The sequence below is a fragment of the Pan troglodytes genome, chromosome 13 (genome assembly GCF_028858775.2).
Source record: "Pan troglodytes isolate AG18354 chromosome 13, NHGRI_mPanTro3-v2.0_pri, whole genome shotgun sequence".
In the NCBI taxonomy this organism is placed as follows: Eukaryota; Metazoa; Chordata; class Mammalia; order Primates; family Hominidae; genus Pan; species Pan troglodytes.
The window spans coordinates 63,957,803-63,977,085 of record NC_072411.2 but is presented as its reverse complement, the minus strand read 5'-3'; the positions used below and the strand labels follow the sequence as shown (position 1 = coordinate 63,977,085).

The following is a 19,283-nucleotide window of genomic DNA, read 5'->3' as shown; positions in this document are numbered from 1 at the left end:
TTATTTTAGATATTTGACTAGGCACATAGATATAGTCCTATAATTCTGATTTAAAACATCTGAACATAAAGAAGCATAGTGGATCTGCCTCGGTTCCTAACCCAGCATTGTCATGAATTCAAATAATTGTATCACAGGTGACCATTGCACAGTAGTGCTGTCAACAAAACAAAACAAACTGTGTAATATCATTCACTAGAAGCAACAGTCTTTTTCTCGTTGAAGTAAATTAGTAATATATTGTCTGAATCTGTTTATTAAGTGGCAAACATCATTTTTTTTGGTAGCTAACAAATAGAATTCCCTAAGATGGTCAGTTAGTTTACCTCAGAAATAAAAGGGCCAGTACTATAGTTTAACAGAAAGTTATTTGCATATTTTGAAAATTTGTTAAAAGTAAATCCATACATAAGAAACGAAAATATAAAATAGAGAAAATATGGCAAGTTTCTTGCAGAAGTAACATAACGAGGGAGAAAGATAGCACTATAGTAGATATGTGAATACCTCCATGTACAAATGTATATGTGTATATACATACATATATGTTTTTTATAGCTACTGTATATCTATGCCTATAGGTATGGCGTGCATACAGTTGCTATACGCATGGCATATAGTGGATTTTCTAGTTTAATAGTTTAATTGCTACATTTTATAGATGGGAGGAACTAAATGTTTGATAACTTATCCAAGGCCACACTGATAGAAATAAACTTGAATCCAGGTCTGTCCCAACCTGAAACTCCTACTTTTTTTTTTTTGCTTTCAAGGATTGTTATGATTTTATTTTTGCTCTTGAATGAGAGGGACAGCCATTGAGAAGTTTTTTTTTTTAATTTTCAAGATATTTTTATTATATATTATAATTTTTTTATTCTGTTATTATTATACTTTAAGTTTTAGGGTACATGTGCACAATGTGCAGGTTAGTTACATATGTATACATGTGCCATGCTGGTGTGCTGCACCCATTAACTCGTCATTTAGCATTAGGTATATCTCCTAAAGCTATCCCTCCCCCCTCCCCCCACCCCACAACAGTCCCCAGAGTGTGATGTTCCCCTTCCTGTGTCCATGTGTTCTCATTGTTCAATTCCCGCCTATGAGTGAGAATATGCCATGTTTGGTTTTTTGTTCTTGCGATAGTTTACTGAGAATGATGATTTCCAATTTCATCCATGTCCCTACAAAGGACATGAACTCATCATTTTTTATGGCTGCATAGTATTCCATGGTGTATATGTGCCCCATTTTCTTAATCCAGTCTATCATTGATGGACATTTGGGTTGGTTCCAAGTCTTTGCTATTGTGAATAGTGCCGCAATAAACATACGTGTGCATGTGTCTTTATAGCAGCATGATTTATAGTCCTTTGGGTATATACCCAGTAATGGGATGGCTGGGTCAAATGGTATTTCTAGTTCTAGATCCCTGAGGAATCGCCACACTGACTTCCACAATGGTTGAACTAGTTTACAGTCCCACCAACAGTGTAAAAGTGTTTCTATTTCTCCACATCCTCTCCAGCACCTGTTGTTTCCTGACTTTTTAATGATTGCCATTCTAAGTGGTGTGAGATGGTATCTTACTGTGGTTTTGATTTGCATTTCTCTGATGGCCAGTGATGGTGAGCATTTTTTCATGTGTTTTTTGGTTGCATAAATGTCTTCTTTTAAGAAGTGTCTGTTCATGTCCTTTGCCCACTTTTTGATGGGGTTGTTTGTTTTTTTCTTGTATATTTGTTTGAGTTCATTGTAGGTTCTGAATATTAGCCCTTTGTCAGATGAGTAGGTTGCGAAAATTTTCTCCCATTTTGTAGGTTGCCTGTTCACTCTGATGGTAGTTTCTTTTACTGTGCAGAAGCTCTTCAGTTTAATTAGATCCCATTTGTCAATTTTGGCTTTTGTTGCCATTGCTTTTGGTGTTTTAGACATGAAGTCCTTGCCCATGCCTATGTCCTGAAATAACCAATACAGAGAAGTGCTTAAAGGAGCTGATGGAGCTGAAAGCCAAGGCTTGAGAACTACGTAAAGAATGCAGAAGCCACAGGAGCCGATGTGATCAACTGGAAGAAAGGGTATCAGTGATGGAAGATGAAATGAAGTGAGAAGGAAAGTTTAGAGAAAAAAGAATAAAAAGAAACAAACAAAGCCTCCAAGAAATATGGGACTATGTGAAAAGAACAAATCTACGTCCGATTGGTGTACCTGAAAGTGACGGGGAGAATGGAACCAAGTTGGAAAACACTCTGCAGGATATTATCCAGGAGAACTTCCCCAATCTAGCAAGGCAGGCCAACATTCAGATTCAGAAAATACAGAGAACACCACAAAGATACTCCTCGAGAATACCAACTCCAAGACACATAATTTTCAGATTCACCAAAGTTGAAATGAAGGAAAAAATGTTAAGGGCAGCCAGAGAGAAAGGTCAGGTTACCCACAAAGGGAAGCCCATCAGACTAACAGCGGATCTCTCGGCAGAAACTCTACAAGCCAGAAGAGAGTGGAGGCCAATATTCAACATTCTTAAAGAAAAGAATTTTCAACCCAGAATTTCATATGCAGCCAAACTAAGCTTCATAAGTGAAGGAGAAATAAAATCCTTTACAGACAAGCAAATGCTGAGAGATTTTGTCACCACCAGGCCTGCCCTAAAAGAGCTTCTGAAGGAAGCACTAAACATGGAAAGGAACAACAGGTACCAGCCACTGCAAAATCATGCCAAATTGTAAAGACCATCGATGCTAGGAAGAAACTGCATCAACTAACGAGCAAAATCACCAGCTAACATCATAATGACAGGATCAAATTCACACATAACAATATTAACTTTAAATGTAAATGGACTCAATGCTCCAATTAAAAGACACAGACTGGCAAATTGGATAAAGAGTGAAGACCCATCAGTGTACTGTATTCAGGAAACCCATCCCACGTGCAGAGACACACATAGGCTCAAAATAAAAGGATGGAGGAAGATCTACCAAGCAAATGGAAAACAAAAAAAGGCAGGGGTTGCAATCCTAGTCTCTGATAAAACAGACTTTAAACCAACAAAGATCAAAAGAGACAAAGAAGGCCATTACATAATGGTAAAGGGATCAATTCAACAAGAAGAGCTAACTATCCTAAATATATATGCACCCAATACAGGAGCACCCAGATTCATAAAGCAAGTCCTGAGTGACCTACAAAGAGACTTAGACTCCCACAAAATAATAATGGGAGACTTTAACATCCCACTGTCAACATTAGACAGATCAACGAGACAGAAAGTTGACAAGGATACCCAGGAATTGAACTCAGCTCTGCACCAAGCAGACCTAATAGACATCTACAGAACTCTCCACCCCAAATCAACAGAATATACATTTTTTTCAGCACCACACCACACCTATTCCAAAATTGACCACATAGTTGGAAGTAAAGCTCTTCTCAGCAAATGTAAAAGATCAGAAATTATAACAAACTGTCTCTCAGACCACAGTGCAATCAAACTAGAACTCAGGATTAAGAAACTCACTCAAAACCGCTCAACTACATGGAATCTGAACAACCTGCTCCTGAATGACTACTGGGTACATAACGAAATGAAGGCAGAAATAAAGATGTTCTTTGAAACCAATGAGAACAAAGACACAACATACCAGAATCTCTGGGACACATTCAAAGCAGTGTGTAGAGGGAAGTTTATAGCACTAAATGCCCACAAGAGAAAGCAGGAAAGATCCAAAGTTGACACCCTAACATCACAATTAAAAGAACCAGAAAAGCAAGAGCAAACACCTTCGAAAACTAGCAGAAGGCAAGAAATAACTACAATCAGAGCAGAACTGAGGGAAATAGAGACACAAAAAACCCTTCAAAAAGTTAATGAATCCAGGAGCTGGTTTTTTGAAAGGATCAACAAAATTGATAGACCGCTAGCAAGACTAATGAAGAAGAAAAGAGAGATGAATCAAATAGACACAATAAAAAATGATAAAGGGGATATATATCACCACCGATCCCACAGAAATACAAACTACCATCAGAGAATACTACAAACACCTCTACGCAAATAAACTAGAAAATCTAGAAGAAATGGATAAATTCCTCGACACATACACCCTCCCAAGACTAAACCAGGAAGAAGCTGAATCTCTGAATAGACCAATAACAGGCTCTGAAATTGTGACAATAATCAATAGCTTACCAACCAAAAAGAGTCCAGGACCAGATGGAAACTCCTACTCTTTTAGCTATTGTATGCTGCCTCAATATGTGACTTGGTGCTGTTTCTATCAAGATAGCCAGAAGAGTGAGATGACTCCAGAACAAATAAGTAATCTACATTTCACCATGCAGTTTGCTAGCTTCCACTTTCAAGACTTCTCTCCTATAAGGTATTCTTCCAAAACACCTGTAGCTCTGCCCTCCTATCATGAAAACTACACCATCCACATTTTCCTCAGCCCCACTGTCCAGTTTCCTATAACCCCATCGAAACCTGATGATATGGCTTCTCCATTCATTTTGCTTTACCACTCCCTCACGAACATGGTCTCTGCTTTCCAAAGTGGTTATACTGTGTTAGTGAATACAATGGCATGTGTTACTCCATTCCTGGTAGTGTACTTACATTTTAACTGTGACTTTTTGAAAATGCTAAGTTAGAAATTTGATGTACAAATGTCATAGGAGAGACATTTTTTGAAGAGTTGAGTCTACAAGTGGACGTTAGTTACCTACGTGCCTCCCTGTCAAAGCTATCTCTAGGTTATGACATTACTCACCTATAAATCAATTCCAAAGTGGAAAATATGTTTTTAATATACAAGATTTATATATGACATAAATAAATAAATTCAAATTTAAAAATAAATAAGTTAAAGATTTATTTGTATTTATATATGTATAAAATCACAGATATCATGTATACCCAAGCAAACTATTGTTCTTTCTTGAGTCTGCACCTCTGACATCTAAAATCTCAGCAGACAGTTCTCAGAGGCTGCCCAGTTGTGTAAGGACATTTGATATCTCCGTACCAACTCTTGGTGGCTCAAAGAAGACTTCTGACTACTTACTTCTTATGTTCTTACATATCAAAAATAGATGTGCTAAATAAATCAATCAAGAAATATGTGAGAAAAAAATCCCATTTTCCTGTCTTCCTCTGTATTGATGAACTTATTTCTAAAACTACGAAAAGTTAAAGAAGATAAATGAAAAAGAAAAAAGAAGAAAGAAAGAGAAAAGAAACATGGAAATAGCATTGTGAGGAGATAGAATATGAGTTTGGAACAAGCTTTTTTGTTAATCTCATCAAAAATAATTTCTAGTGACTCTGGCAATAAGATGGTGTATTAATGCAAAACGTTTCTTTAGATGCATAGCATAGTGTATGCTTAGAACACTGAGGTCTCCAGCCAGGTTTCCTATGTTCATTCAAATCCAAGCATTTAGCTGAGCAACCTTGGACAAGTCATTTAATCACTCTATGTTTCAGTTTCCTTATGTATAAAGTGAAGATAATGATAATAATCAACCTCATGGGGTTATTTTTTTTTCTTTTTTTTATTATTATACTTTAAGTTTTAGGGTACATGTGCACAATGTGCAGGTTTGTTACATATGTATACATGTGCCATGTTGGTGTGCTGCACCCATTAACTCATCATTTAACATTAGGTATATCTCCTAATGCTATCCCTCCCCACTCCCCCCACCCCACAACAGGCCCCGGTGTGTGATGTTCCCCTTCCTGTGTCCATGTGTTCTCATTGTTCAATTCCCACCTGTGAGTGAGAACATGCAGTGTTTGGTTTTTTGTCCTCGCGATAGTTTGCTGAGAATGATGGTTTCCAGCTTCTGAGTTCATGTCCTTTGTAGGGGTTATTATAAAATTAAATGAATTAATATACATAAAAGTCCTAGAATGGGCCCTGACATAAGTAAATAGAGATTGTTAGGTATCTCATTTTGGTTATTTATTATTGTTACTATCACAAGCTCATAGACTGAAAAGTCCAACAATCATAAAGCAGAAAAAGGGTTGTATCTGCACTTCTCTACATGTTTAAAAACACCAGTATAAAATGCCAATAATTTTCACTTGTGGTGCTGAATTATTTGGCTTAAAATACACTTTTTACAAAATACATCTTTTAGTACCCTTTACTGCCCACAGAAAAGCAAGTGCTCTAAGCGATCTTGTTTATATAAATGGCTACAGAGTGATTACATAAACATTATAATTAAATGCCCTCATCCAGAAGTCTTTGCTTTTGTTTCAAGGCTAATGGAGGTGATCTGTCTTCCTTACACAAGAAGAGCCTGCGGCTGTCTTCTGGAAAACATAATTTGGTAGAACTCCCTTCAACATTATTACTAATTTTAGTCCTTGGGTTGCAGATGCTCTCCTTTTGCCTTTGTAGTTATTAATAGTACCTTCCTATGTGCACTAAACAGTTATGGTTTGTGATTCATTTATTTTTCAGGTCTTTTTATTGACTTGATTATCTCCCAGAGTGCTATGTACCAAGTCAGGTATTAATACAAAACATACAATCAGAAAATCAGGATCTATCCATAGGAGCCAAATGTGTTTTTATGATTATTCTTTTTCTATTTCAGAAAGTATTTTTAATTGCAATGATAATAAAATCACACTATAGAATATTTACAAAATAAAAAAAGAAAAAGGTATCTCTCATAGTCTTTCTACCATAATTGCTACAAATTTTTGGTATACTTCTTTCAGTAGTTCTTATGTATATTTTCAACATGTTTTTATGAGCATACAATATTTTTATTCCTTTTTTACATAGCACTAGAATGCAAGCATTTTCCTATTGCTACATTACCCTTCAGAACCATTATTTGTAAGGGATACAACATAACTTATTCTTGGATTATTAATCATTTAATTAAATTGTTACTATTAAGATGACTATTTAAATAATATAGAGACAATCCTTTTATGAATACACCTATTTCCATATTTTGAGCTTATTATTTGAAGAGGTTTGCTTAGTACTTATACTTTTCTAAGATATCACTAAGTATATAACCATAATATATTATGAGGAAAATAGCTTTTCAAAAATATGCATCGTAGCTTTGTAAAACACCACCACAATTAGCTAACACTAAAAATTTAAATACTCTCTCCATTAAATTCTTAAACTTTTTCTCATCTCAAATTTATCTTCATTCAAATAGACATATCCTCTCCTTAGCCTCTAAATATATAAGTTTGGAAATATTTCTCACTGTCTTGGCATCCTATACTTTTATATGATAGCACTTACGTCATTTGTATAATGTAATTTTGTGTAATATTTAATGTCTGATTCTTTCAACAGACTATAAGTTCCATGAAGGAATCCTGTCTATGCATTCATTTTTTTTAAGCAAGCACCTGGCCCATAGCAGGCAGCCTTATGACAATTGACTGATTTAACAATTTGAAATTATTTTATACAGATTACTGTGCTAAGTCCTACTGGAGATACATAGACATATATCGTAGTCCCTATCTTTAAGGAGTTATAATCATCGCAATCATTTGCTATTATTTTTACTTTAATATGTCAGAAAGTTTATGAGCTTTAAGACAAAATGGTCCTGGGTTTACCCCCATTTACCGTTTATTGTATATGTGATATTGAGAAGATTATTTAACCTGTTGGAGCCTCAGATTGATTGTTTGTAAAGCAGGGATAATACTTGTCCCACAAGGTTCTTGTGAGGTTCAAATGAAGTCATATAGGCAAAGTTTTCATAATAGCTCCTAGAAATTAGACACTGTTCCATAATTACTTGTTGAACAAGTGAATCAATCCTGGATAATTTGTGTTTTTCATTTTTTCCATTTTTAGTTTTTTTGCTTTCTTCCCATTACCATTGTCTCAGCCAGTAGTCAGGACTTAAACATTCTATGCCTAGGGTATTGCTCCTTGCTCTGCTTCCTGTGATCACCTTCTAACCTATTGTCACATAATTCTTCCCAGAGCCTTGTCATGATCCATGATGGCCTTTGTACCAGATAAAACTTATTAGAACTTTTAAGGCTCTCTGCCAATTGGTCCCCAGAGGTCCATTCTACTCTGCGTAACTACTCTCAGATCTAGTGATGATCTGCATGTGGGAATTCACAGGTACAATGAAGAGAGAGAGAGAAAGAAACATAGGTATGCCACATACAATAAACTCATGTGGCAGGTACAACAGAAATGGAGAGATAAGTTCAGGTTTCCTTTTTCTATGAATGCTTCTGAGCTCTCCAGGGCAGTCTGTTACTTCTTCTCTTAGGCTATTATACAGACATCTTGTATAGTGCTTGTTATATCACATTGCAATTATTTAACTGTGTATCCTCTAGCCTCTCTCCTCATTTATTAATTCAACAAATACTATTTGAGTGGATATCATGTCCAAAGGACATCTCCAGACACTGTCTGATAATCACTAAGGTTTTTCAGAGTAGGGACCATATTGTATTCATTTTATACCATAAGCACTGACATACACAAGGAAGATCAATGGATGTTGAAGGAATGAGCTAAGTTAGTGAATGAGTAAGCACATATATGAACAGAACAGTAAACCTACTTATTATTCCTTGAACATTTTGCCCATTTTACTCCTGAGTTTTGTAGGTTGCTCTTTTCCTGAATTTGAAAATAAATTTTGTTACATGGAACCTAATTTGAAGAGCACCACCTCCCCCAGATTAGCTCATACTATGGTTTGTCACAGGACTTGAATTTCCCAACACAAAATTCATCTTTAGAAAGAAATTACAAAATAATGCAGGCATACAATGCAAGTTGAACAATTCAAAATATGCAGAGAATAAAAAGTATAAGGTTTCCTTCACCAACAAGGTGAACTCTTTTGCAACCCTTTATTTTGTCCTTTAAGTACTATAAGGTTGGTATTAATACACTACTTCCAGACTTCTTATTCCCTATGTATTTTCCATATTCTTCCTACTTTTTTTTCTTGAGTTAAGACGTTGTCTCTAGAGGTTGTTCTTAGGGGCTTACCCAAGGCCACTAATTGGGTTAATGTCATAGATCCCTATCCCAGCCTTTTAAGCCAAGTTATTACTGTCATGAGGTCCCTGGGGTGTCACTCTTCCAACCAGAAGCCTTTGTGGCCAGTGGTGCCTTTGCCTGAGTTTTGCTTGGGCTCTCTGGGCTCATTCTGCCCACTAGGCCTGGCAGGTTGTGCTTAGCTCGTGCTACCAGCCTGGATCCCAGGCCTGCCAAGGGCACAGAGGTGAGGGGTGCATAAGTGAGCAAGCATATGGTCTGGCCACTGTGCACAGTCAGGCATGCTGGCTGCTGTGGTGGGGCAGGCAGTTCCAGACACTGGCACAGGAACCAGCTCTGTGCAAGGCTGTGGCTGGACCAGGCATACTGCAAGCCGCTTACACTGCAGGCTCTGGGGAATGTGGTGGCACCCAGAAGCTTGGAGACACCAGGAACTGCAGAGCCCCAAAGAGGGTGTCACAGCCATGCCTCAGAGAACTCCTAGGTCTGGACTTCCTGAAGGGCTGCAGCTCTTCCCTCTTTCTGTCTTCTCTCCTCCTCACCTGCAACATGGTGAGCCAGGGGTGTGTTTCAGCCTTGTTTGTGTTACAGTTCTTTCAGTGCCACCACTTCGTGAGTCCCAAGTTCTTGTCCTACATCCAGGAAGAATGGGATATGCAGACAACTAGAGGGTGAGCAAGATGAAGAGGGGCTTTACTGAGTGACAGTATAGCTCTCAGGAGGCCCAAAGTGGGTAGCTCCTACCCACAGGCAAGTCATCCCATCAAGTGTGCAGCTCTCAGCTAAGAGGAGACCAGTGAGGGTAGCTGCTTTCTGCAGGCAGGTGGTCCCATCATCTGCCTGATTCTGGCTGAGTCTGGGGTTTTTATGGGTTCCAGAGGGGAAGAAGTGTGTGCTGATTGGTCCATGGGTGGCCATGGGTGAGCAGCAAAAGTGCCATATTTCTCACTCCAGTCTGCAGAACTGGCAGCCTGGCCCCCAGGCTTCAGGCTGTCCCTGGCTTGAAGGTGAGGTTTCACTGGGGACCAGCCCCCTTTGTGCCCAGGAGCCTGTCTGCCTCCTTCTGCCATTCATTGTGCCCAGGCTGTTCGTGCTAAGGGGTGCCAGCAGGCCTGCACCGAGCCACCTTCAGCCCCACCTTGGCCTCCCTCTCATGCTTGTCAGTGCACAAAGTCCAGAGAGGGCTGAGATGGCAGGGGGCTGGTGTGTCATTACTACCCCAAGTGTGTGCACACCTGGCCAGGTTGCAAGAGCACCCAGGCTTGGCCACAACTTTGCTCCAAAATCAGAGGAGGCACCCAGAGGGAGGAGAGGCCAGACAGCAGGAGCAAGTGCTTCCAAACCAATTGGGGGAGGGGGCTTTCCAGGCCCTGAGAGCACAGGGATGCCTGGGTCTGCAGCAATGGCTGGGCAGCTGCAGTTGCACCAGGGAGCGCAGGGCTCCCACCCCACCAACTCAGAAGGGGCGGGGCTTCCACCTTTTCCTGGGTCCTGCCTGCTCCACAGAGCATGCAGCTCCCCTACTGCAGCTCCCCTACTGCAGCTGGCATCTTTGCAGCAAGTAGGCGCCTCCCTACTGCAGCTGGCATCTTTGCAGCAGCCACTTCAGATGGGCCACTGCTGCCATCATTACCAAGTTTCTTAAAGGAACAAGGTGAAGTGGGCTTCAATGTGATGCAGAAAAACTCATCTCCAGCCAAGGTATTTTGCCCTCCTTGTCACATACCTATAAGTGGTGAATTTTTATAATCAAAATAAGCACTATTATGTTCTAATTAGCTCTAAAATAAGACACTATGTAACCTCATACACATAATATTATTTTAATTATGTTTTAAATCCCTCTATTCTTATATTTTTATTTCCTATTTGAAATTTAAAACTTCTAGGCCAGGTGTGGTGGCTCACATATGTAATTCCAGAACTTGGGGAGGCCAAGGTAGGTGAATCACTTGAGGTCAGGGGTTTGAGACCAGCTGGCTAACATGGTAAAACCCTGTCTCTACTAAAAATACAAAAATCAGCTGGGTGTGGTGGTGCATGCCTATAATCCCAGGTACTCAGGAGACTAAGACAGGAGAATCACTTGAGCCCAGGAGGTGGAGGTTGCAGTGAGCTGAGATTGCACCGCTGCACGCCAGCCTGGGTGACAGAGAGAGACTCTGTCTCAAACAAAACAAATGAAAACAAAACAAACAACAAAAACACTTCTTGAAGATATTTAAGTGACCTAAGTAAAATAATAATGTATGCAAATTCTCCTATAATCTAAGTATTAATCATAAAATGAATTTGTACAAACCAGTGACCCACAACGCAGTGCAGTGTTGAGTGTTCGACAAAGCATTAGATGTCTTGGGGTTTACCTTAGCTCTTTCACTTGGGCAAGCAATAAAGCTTTCTGAGTCTCAGTTCGATTTTTAGCTCTGAGTAGAGGAGATAATCATTCAAAATTCATTCATTTGTTTAACAAATATTTATTGAACACCTACTTTGTGCCAGGAATTGATCTGGGCACTGTGAAAGCAGTAATGAAAACAGGCTAAATTCCCTACCCTAATGATCCCTTCACTCTAGAGAGGAGAGAGATAATAAATTAGATTGATAAATAAAAATACCGCTACACACCGGCACAATAGTATGTGACAGTGAGGATGCAGAATAATTGGAATATGATTTCATATACTGATGTTAAGAATACAAAATGCTACAAGACAGGGTCTCCCTCTTTTGTCCAGGCTGGAGTGCAGTGGTGCATGCAATCACAGCTCACTGCAGCCTCCACCTCAGGGGTTCAAGGCAGTTTCCTATAAAGTTAAACATACACTTTTTATGTAACTTAGCAATCTTGTTTCTAGGTATCTACAACTATCTAACTATCTACACTATCTAACTATCTACACTAACTATCTACACTAACTATCTACACTATCTAACTATCAGAGAAAGTTAAAACAGTCCAAATAAAGACCTGCATGTGAAGCAAGATAGCCCCAAGCCAGAAGTAACCCAGATGTCTGTTCATTTGTGATTGGACAAATGAATTGTGGAACATCCATATAGTAGAACACTACCTGGCGAGAAAAAGGAATAAATTGATACATGCAACAAAATCAGTGAATCTCAAAAGCATTATGGTAAGTGAAAGAAGGCAGGCATACTCTGTGGTTCCATTTATGTAAAATTCTAGGAAAGGCAAAACTTTAGAAATGTAAGTCATATCAGTGGTTGCCAGGAGGTGGGGATGAAAGATTGACTGCAAAGGAGCACAAGGAAACATTTTTGGGAAATGTACTATACGTTGATTATGGTAGTATTTATTTGCCAAAACTCACGTAAGGGCATACTTCAAAGCGGTAAATTTTATTGTATATAAATGATCCTTCAATAATTTTTACTTTAAAAAGATAAGTAAATTATATACGGTAGGCAAGACAGAGAGAAGGGAGTTGAACATTTCATAGAAAGTTCTCGAGTAGGTGATTTTGAAGGAAGTGAAAGAAGCCACATAAATATCTGGCAGAAACATTCCAAGCCAAAAAATATTTTTAAAAAGACAGTGTGAAGGGCTAGAGGCAGAAACATGCCAAATGTGTTTACAGAAGGGCCAGGAAATCATATTGGTGTGGCTGGAGCAGAAGGGCAAAGCAGCAGGAGGAGAGAGAAGAGAGGCACTGGGGAACAGATGAAGCAATACCTTAAAGGTCACAGAAGCCCTTTGGCTTTGGCACAAAGCCATCAGTGGGCTTTGAGAAGCAGAGTGACATGACCTGACTTGAGTTTTGAAGGAATAATTCTTGCTGCTTCATAGAGAACCATCTGTGGAAGAGTATGCATAAAATTAAAGACACCAGCTAGAAGGCAATTGCAATAATCTAGACAAGAGTTTACAGAGGTAGAGAGAGCGAAGATAAGTGTTTGTATTCTATATAGAGAATTTGCTAGGAAATCTGGATGTGTGAAAAAGGGAATAGACAAGAATAAATCCATGATTTTTTAGTCTGAGCAGCTGAAAGGATGGGATTGTCATTTACTGAGGGGGAAAGAGTTGCAAGAGTTTGCCCATAACTTCAAATATAAATGGACTAAAATACAAACATTTATTGAATGTATTAGTTTGCTATGCCTGCCACAACAAGATACCACAGACTGGCTGGCTTAAAAACCGAAATTTATTTTCTCACAGTTCTGGAAACTGGAAGTCCAAGATCAAGGTGCCAACAGGGTTGGTCTCCTCTGAGTCCTCTCTTCTTAGCTTACAGATGGCCACTCCCTTGCTGTGTCCTCACATGGTCTCTTCTATAAGTTTGGAAATATTTCTCACTCTCTTGGCATAATATACCTTTATATGATAGCATTTAGGTCAACTATAATTAAATATACTTTCCTAGTGTCTCTTTGTGTGTCCAAATTTTCTCCTCTTATACTGACACCAAAAAGATTAGATTAGGACCCCTCTCTCCCATATTGAAGCAGGATATTTTCTTTTTCCCTTCACAGGACTTGTGACAAGGTGCCCCATTTACTCAGCCCACCCTGCTCAACCCTTGCAGGAGGGAGTGCATGAGTGAATGAGTGTGGGAACCAGAACAAGCAAGTGCAGGAACTGGCTGGTTGCTTTAGAGCCTGCAAGAGGAAACTCTGTGTAGGCTCTGTGGCAGTGTCCAGGTGGGGGTGCCTGTGACCCCAAGGACCCAGAGGGCATGTTACAATGCTCTCTTATCTCCACCATCCACAGACAGCAGTGTGTTATCAGCTAGGTCCTTTGCCTCATCGTATGGGGAAGCTGCTCACCATCAGTGAGAGCAATGGGCCAGTGTGATGGCCTGTTTGAGTACCAAAATTTTGAGTTATCAGGCACAAAAGTTTTGAAAAGTTTCATTCAAAACTCAAGTCATGTAATTCACTTGGCATGTTGTGAATTCTTTTCCAGTGCCCAAGAGGAATGAGGTCACATGGACAAATTGAAGGATGGTGAATGCAAAGAATTTTATTGAGCAACGAAAGCAGCTCTTAGTGGACGGGGAGATGGAAAGGGGACAGGAAGGGCAGGTTGCTCTCCCCTGAAGTCAAGCTGCCTCTCTGCCTCTCTCTTCTGAAGTCAAGTTGCCTCTTTCCAATGTCCAGCCACCATCTCTGAAGTCAAGTTGCCTCTCCCTGACGTCTAGCTGCTTCTCCTCTCTACTGGCTGAGTCTGGGGTCTTTATAGGCACAGGATAAGGTGTGGGGTGGGCCGTAGGTAGTTTTGGAAAAGGCAACATTTGATTGGTAAAAAAGATATTATTCAGAAAGAACCAATCGGAAGAGAACAGGCACACAGGGATGGATGTTACCACTTTGGGCCGCGGGTTTCAGGCTTTTTGGCTCGAAGGTGGGGTTTTGCCAGGGACTCACCCCTGTCTGCCTAGAATTTCTCTGACTCCTGTTACTATCAATATGACTTCATTTAATCTTAATCATTTTTTAAAAAGTCCTGTCTCCAAATACAGTCACATTCTGAGGTACTGAGGGTTAGAGCCTCAACAGAGAAATTTGGGAGGGGCACAATTCAGCCTATAACATTGAGTCGTATCATTTCAGAGTGAGGAGAAATATTCCTGCTAGCTCCCCAAAATCTGCTTTTATAATAGAAAAAAAATCTTCCATGAGTACTTCATTCATTTAGATATCAAAATGCAAAATTTGGGGAAGAGATAAAATTAGCCTCCTATTGATCATCTTTAGAACAAGTTTTATAGACCATGAAGATACCAGTTACATTTGTAATGAAGAGAGAAGTCATATATTATAGTAGGGGGAGTTGAAGCAGAAGGACTGGCCTGTACACAAACCTCTTTGAGCCTGGCCATGAGTGTTTCTTTACAGAACATGTTTCATGACCCTTCTCATAATATTTAAACAGTCTTGTAGAGAGAGAATTAATAATGATAGTTTTTTTGGTGGGGTGGGGGTTATATAAAAACTGTCTTGCCTAAAACTGAGAGCTATGAGCACAGAATGTTTTCATAAATTAAACTTTTCTTTTTCAGAGTTGTATTTATACTTCTTCACTTGATATTTTCCAGTATGTTAAATAATAAATGTAAAATGCATAAGCTGAACACCTTGTATTATCAAGATTGCACATATAAGTAGAAAAATGTGCTGAGCTGACCAAATTTGGCTAGGTCTATACATACTTAGTAAGAATAGTGTTCAGGGCGATTAACATATTAATTTATATAGTTAAAGGGAAATGTTTCTTCCACTTCCATTAGCAATGTCTCTAAGCATTCATTTAGCATGACTAATGCTATAAAGTATGTAGCAATGACACTTACATCATCCAGCAGAGTAGAGATGAATGAATGACTAATGTATCAACATTTTACATGAACAAGAATAATTTAATGAAAATTATCCAATAGAAGTGGCAGATATCCTATGTAAAATTATTAAATCATATACAAAGTGTCAAGGCCAGCATTACATTAATCTCATAAAGATCCCATAACAATATGACCAACAGGTGAGAAGAAGTTGAGTGGAAGAAAGAGATCACACCATCTACTTCGAAAAAGCATTACATTGAAGACAAAAAAGGGTTCTACTCTTCACTATAATTCATTTGATTACTGGTAGGTCAGAAGTCATAACTTGTTCTATAAAATAGATCTTATCTGCTCCAGAAGATTTTAGTAAATGTAAAGAGAAATATTCAGAGGGACTTTGAAAAGACAACGTGCTACTTTCTCTGGAATTAAAACTTTGGTGAAGTATGAACCAATTTTAACTGATGTTTTAGAAACTGAAATTGCAACATAGTTATAAGAGCAAAGGTTCACAATTTTTATAGCTATTGTATTTCTGTCTATTCTGTCAAGTGGCTTTATTATTTATTATATTTTTCATTTAGAATGGTTATTAAGGATATAAAAAGCCAGTAAATTTTTGGAAGAACTTTTTATTATGAAAAACAACTCTTTAAACTCTTTAAACTACTGCTTTTCAATGATGGTTTGTGTATTAGTGGTTGAGAAACAGTGCTTTAAAGACATTTTAAAGTTCTAGAACTTGGAAGAAATATTAAGAAGCTGGATGATGTCACAGACTACAGGTAAATTATACTCCAGTGTGTCTCAGAAAGGCAAAGATGAGGTATACTATTTTTTTCAGTTACATAGACATACATATATAGTAAACATTTATTGGGAAATATGGGCAAAGCACTTCCTATAATCTGTTTCATTAGCTCACTGAAGTTCCAGCTCTCCTGTTTTTGATACTTTGACTTCATCTTGCATGAAAGATTTACTCAAGGATGATGTGACAATATTCCATAAGCAGGATTCTGGTATCGTTTTAGCGACATCAGGCACCAAAAATAGCTGGACATAGGATCAGTTATGAATTAAGCCTTGAGAATATCTCTAGGACTTGAGACTATGTGATTAACTTTCTAGATTCTTATATCCTCTTCTGGCAAAACTAGAGAGGCCACAGTCAATCCACATATCCTGAGTACATTTAATTTTACCAATGCATTTCAGTACACTGATGAACAAGTCAGTGATATTGCCAATGAAAATCCATTTCTGACATTCAGCAAAGCATCAGTGTTGACTGAGACATGGCTAATAGTCTCAGGGTTTGTAGCAGCCTTTTCTGGAGTGTAGTCTCTCTACTTTAATGCTAGCTGACCACTCCTAGAGCTAGGACTCCTGATCAGAATACTAGCTGCCCATGGTTGTAACTTGACCCAACATACACATATTACCACAGTGTCTGTGGTGAGGTATTTTAATATAAGTTAAAACATTACTATATTCCACTTAAAATATTTCAGAATATATCCTTGAATCTAGGTCAATTCAGGAAGCAAACAGAAATGGGGTCAGCACTTCAAAGATTGTGAACTCCTTGAGAACACTCATCACATCTCACCAAAACATAGCCACATAACTATTTAAACTTCTTTAAAGGAAGAAACCAAGAAACCACTGTTACCTGCTTAGCACTCGCCCTCTGATATTGAGTTCTTATGTAAATAGCTGCCTTTTTATACCTATTTGACAAGAAAGTGTGAAAGATAATTCCATTTAAGATCTGAAAGTAGATACGAAGAGTAACATAGTTGAAAGACACTTAATAAAGCTTTACTACTATCTGCCAATCCCTTAGCTCTCTGTAGGTAGAAAGATAAACACAAATTCTGTTCAAAAAGGCTCATAATTCATTAGGGACAGTGAGAATGAAAGAGGTAAATAATGAACTATTATACTGGATACTACTGCTACTGGAAACAAGACTTTATCATTAAAATAATTTACTTTAAAAGCAGGAACAGAAAACAAGGATAGCAAGTGTTTGGATCAAGAATCAAGAATGAGGTGAGGAGTTGCTAAAAGTTTATTTATTGAATAAATAATTTATTGAGTGCCTACTATTATATTTATTTTAATCTAAGATGTCAAACAATCTAGCTTTTTAGGGGGGAAACTATATGTGAAATGTGCCCATCAGTTGTGAGAACCATTTTCAGAAATGTAAAAATACGAATAAACATGTTCATACAATATGTGCCAAGCACTTTGCTAGGTACAGTAGGTACATAGATCTGCCTAATAGCCATGATTTACCATTATGAAGATTAATCTAGTGAAGGTACACAAATAAAGTAAACACCTAAAAATATAATTGTCATGTTATGTTGCAAGCAATTCTGGATAAATCTAGTCAAGTGTATACGTCGCAAAAAATGTGATTTAAAAAGGTTGAAACAGATAGTTCTCTAAATCTGTTTTATTCGCTATTTTTTGACTAGTGAGTACTAAAAGGTTCATGCAGTATGATTACTCTGTTTCATCTTGTTTCTCCCCACATCTGTCACCCTTGGGAGTTCCGCTATAAATTGCACTCCAGTTTCTCTTGCCTTTTTTTTCAGATGATTTCTCCACAATGTTGGCACCCTGTCTAAATTTTCAATCATCATTAGTTTCATGAATTCAAATTTATATACCTTTATTGCATATTAACAATTTCATAATGTGTCAAATTTATCCCAAACTTCTAGCTAAAATCTTTAAGAGTGCTGTTAAAGATAATGTAAACAAGCACTATTTTCTTTACTTAGCGAACAAGATTGGCAGAGTAATGTCAATTATTTTGCAACATGTTCCATTAATCAGTATACATTAAGTATCACTTAATGTATACTTCACTTATCATTATCATTAAGTGATACTTAATGTATGTTTATTTACATATTTTATTTTTTACATATTTTAAATATTTTAAACATATTTTAAATATGTTTATTTACATATTAAGTGATACTTAATGTATGTTTATTTACATATTTACAATATTATGCTGGGACTATGGGAGATAAAATTAGGGACCGTGAGAATGAAATTCTCATTGTTAAATGTTTTCTACTTTAAAGGAGGTTCAAATCTAGTCGAGAAGATGAGAGAGAGGATATTCTTCTGTATGTCAGTCAGTAAATAACATTTATTCAAAACAGATCACTACCTTGGGTTATGTACAGGGCTGGGTGCTAGATAAACAAAAAAGAGAAAAAGAAAATAAAAAAATTTCTCACAACCTGCTGGTGAGAACACTCCTTCAACAGCTTGGTAATCATTATATTTTATTTCACTCTAGCCTACATATATATCAGAAACTAGAGAGATAATCAGACCCTACACACTGCTTTGACCCAATCGATTACAAAACATTAATAAATACATGCTCAATTTTTTTTTAGCTAGTTGTCTTTCAAAACTTTATTATTCCCAAAACTTAAAGAAACATTTCATCTTATACAAGCAAAACATTTCATTCTATTTTTGCCATTTCTTAAAATCAAAGCAACCAAGAAAAGATTATTCCCATAAACTTGTTTTTTATTGCTAACTTGGCATATTCAGCTTGATCGTCTGGTGCAATGTATGTATTCTCAAAACTAAATAGATGATCTTGACACTTGATCTTGGCATAATGAAAGAAAGGCTTATATTTTCAAATATAAGGTCTGTATATTACCATATTATAAGGTTAGGATGACAGAGTAGCTAGATATATCTTTAAAAAGTCAAAGACATCTTGTTATTTGGTTGATACACTATGAATTTAAGGAAATCTGATTGTAGGAGGCTAAGTATAAAAAATCTGAAATATAGATCCTAAACATGATGACTTTTTTCAAATATCTTATACCCAAACAAATATGCACATTATAGGCATATTGTT

The 19,283-nt window shown here is 37.7% G+C and overlaps 1 protein-coding gene and 1 long non-coding RNA gene across 21 annotated transcripts in view; one reads left to right on the top strand and one right to left on the bottom strand.

Annotated features, from left to right (window-relative positions):
* The window catches only part of SLC4A10 (solute carrier family 4 member 10), a 363,956-nt gene that overhangs the window by 55,250 nt on the left and 289,423 nt on the right, over nucleotides 1-19,283 (bottom strand). The gene's annotated exons all lie outside the window — the stretch shown is intronic.
* The window catches only part of LOC107973811 (uncharacterized), a 29,430-nt gene continuing 26,276 nt past the window's right edge, over nucleotides 16,130-19,283 (top strand). Inside the window, exons 1-2 of one of the 2 annotated variants that reach the window (XR_001716267.2) lie at nucleotides 16,130-16,187; nucleotides 17,368-17,419. This is a non-coding gene — a long non-coding RNA (uncharacterized LOC107973811). The remainder of the gene's footprint in view (nucleotides 16,188-17,367; nucleotides 17,420-19,283) is intronic. The other variant, XR_008546614.2, reaches the window with a different exon arrangement.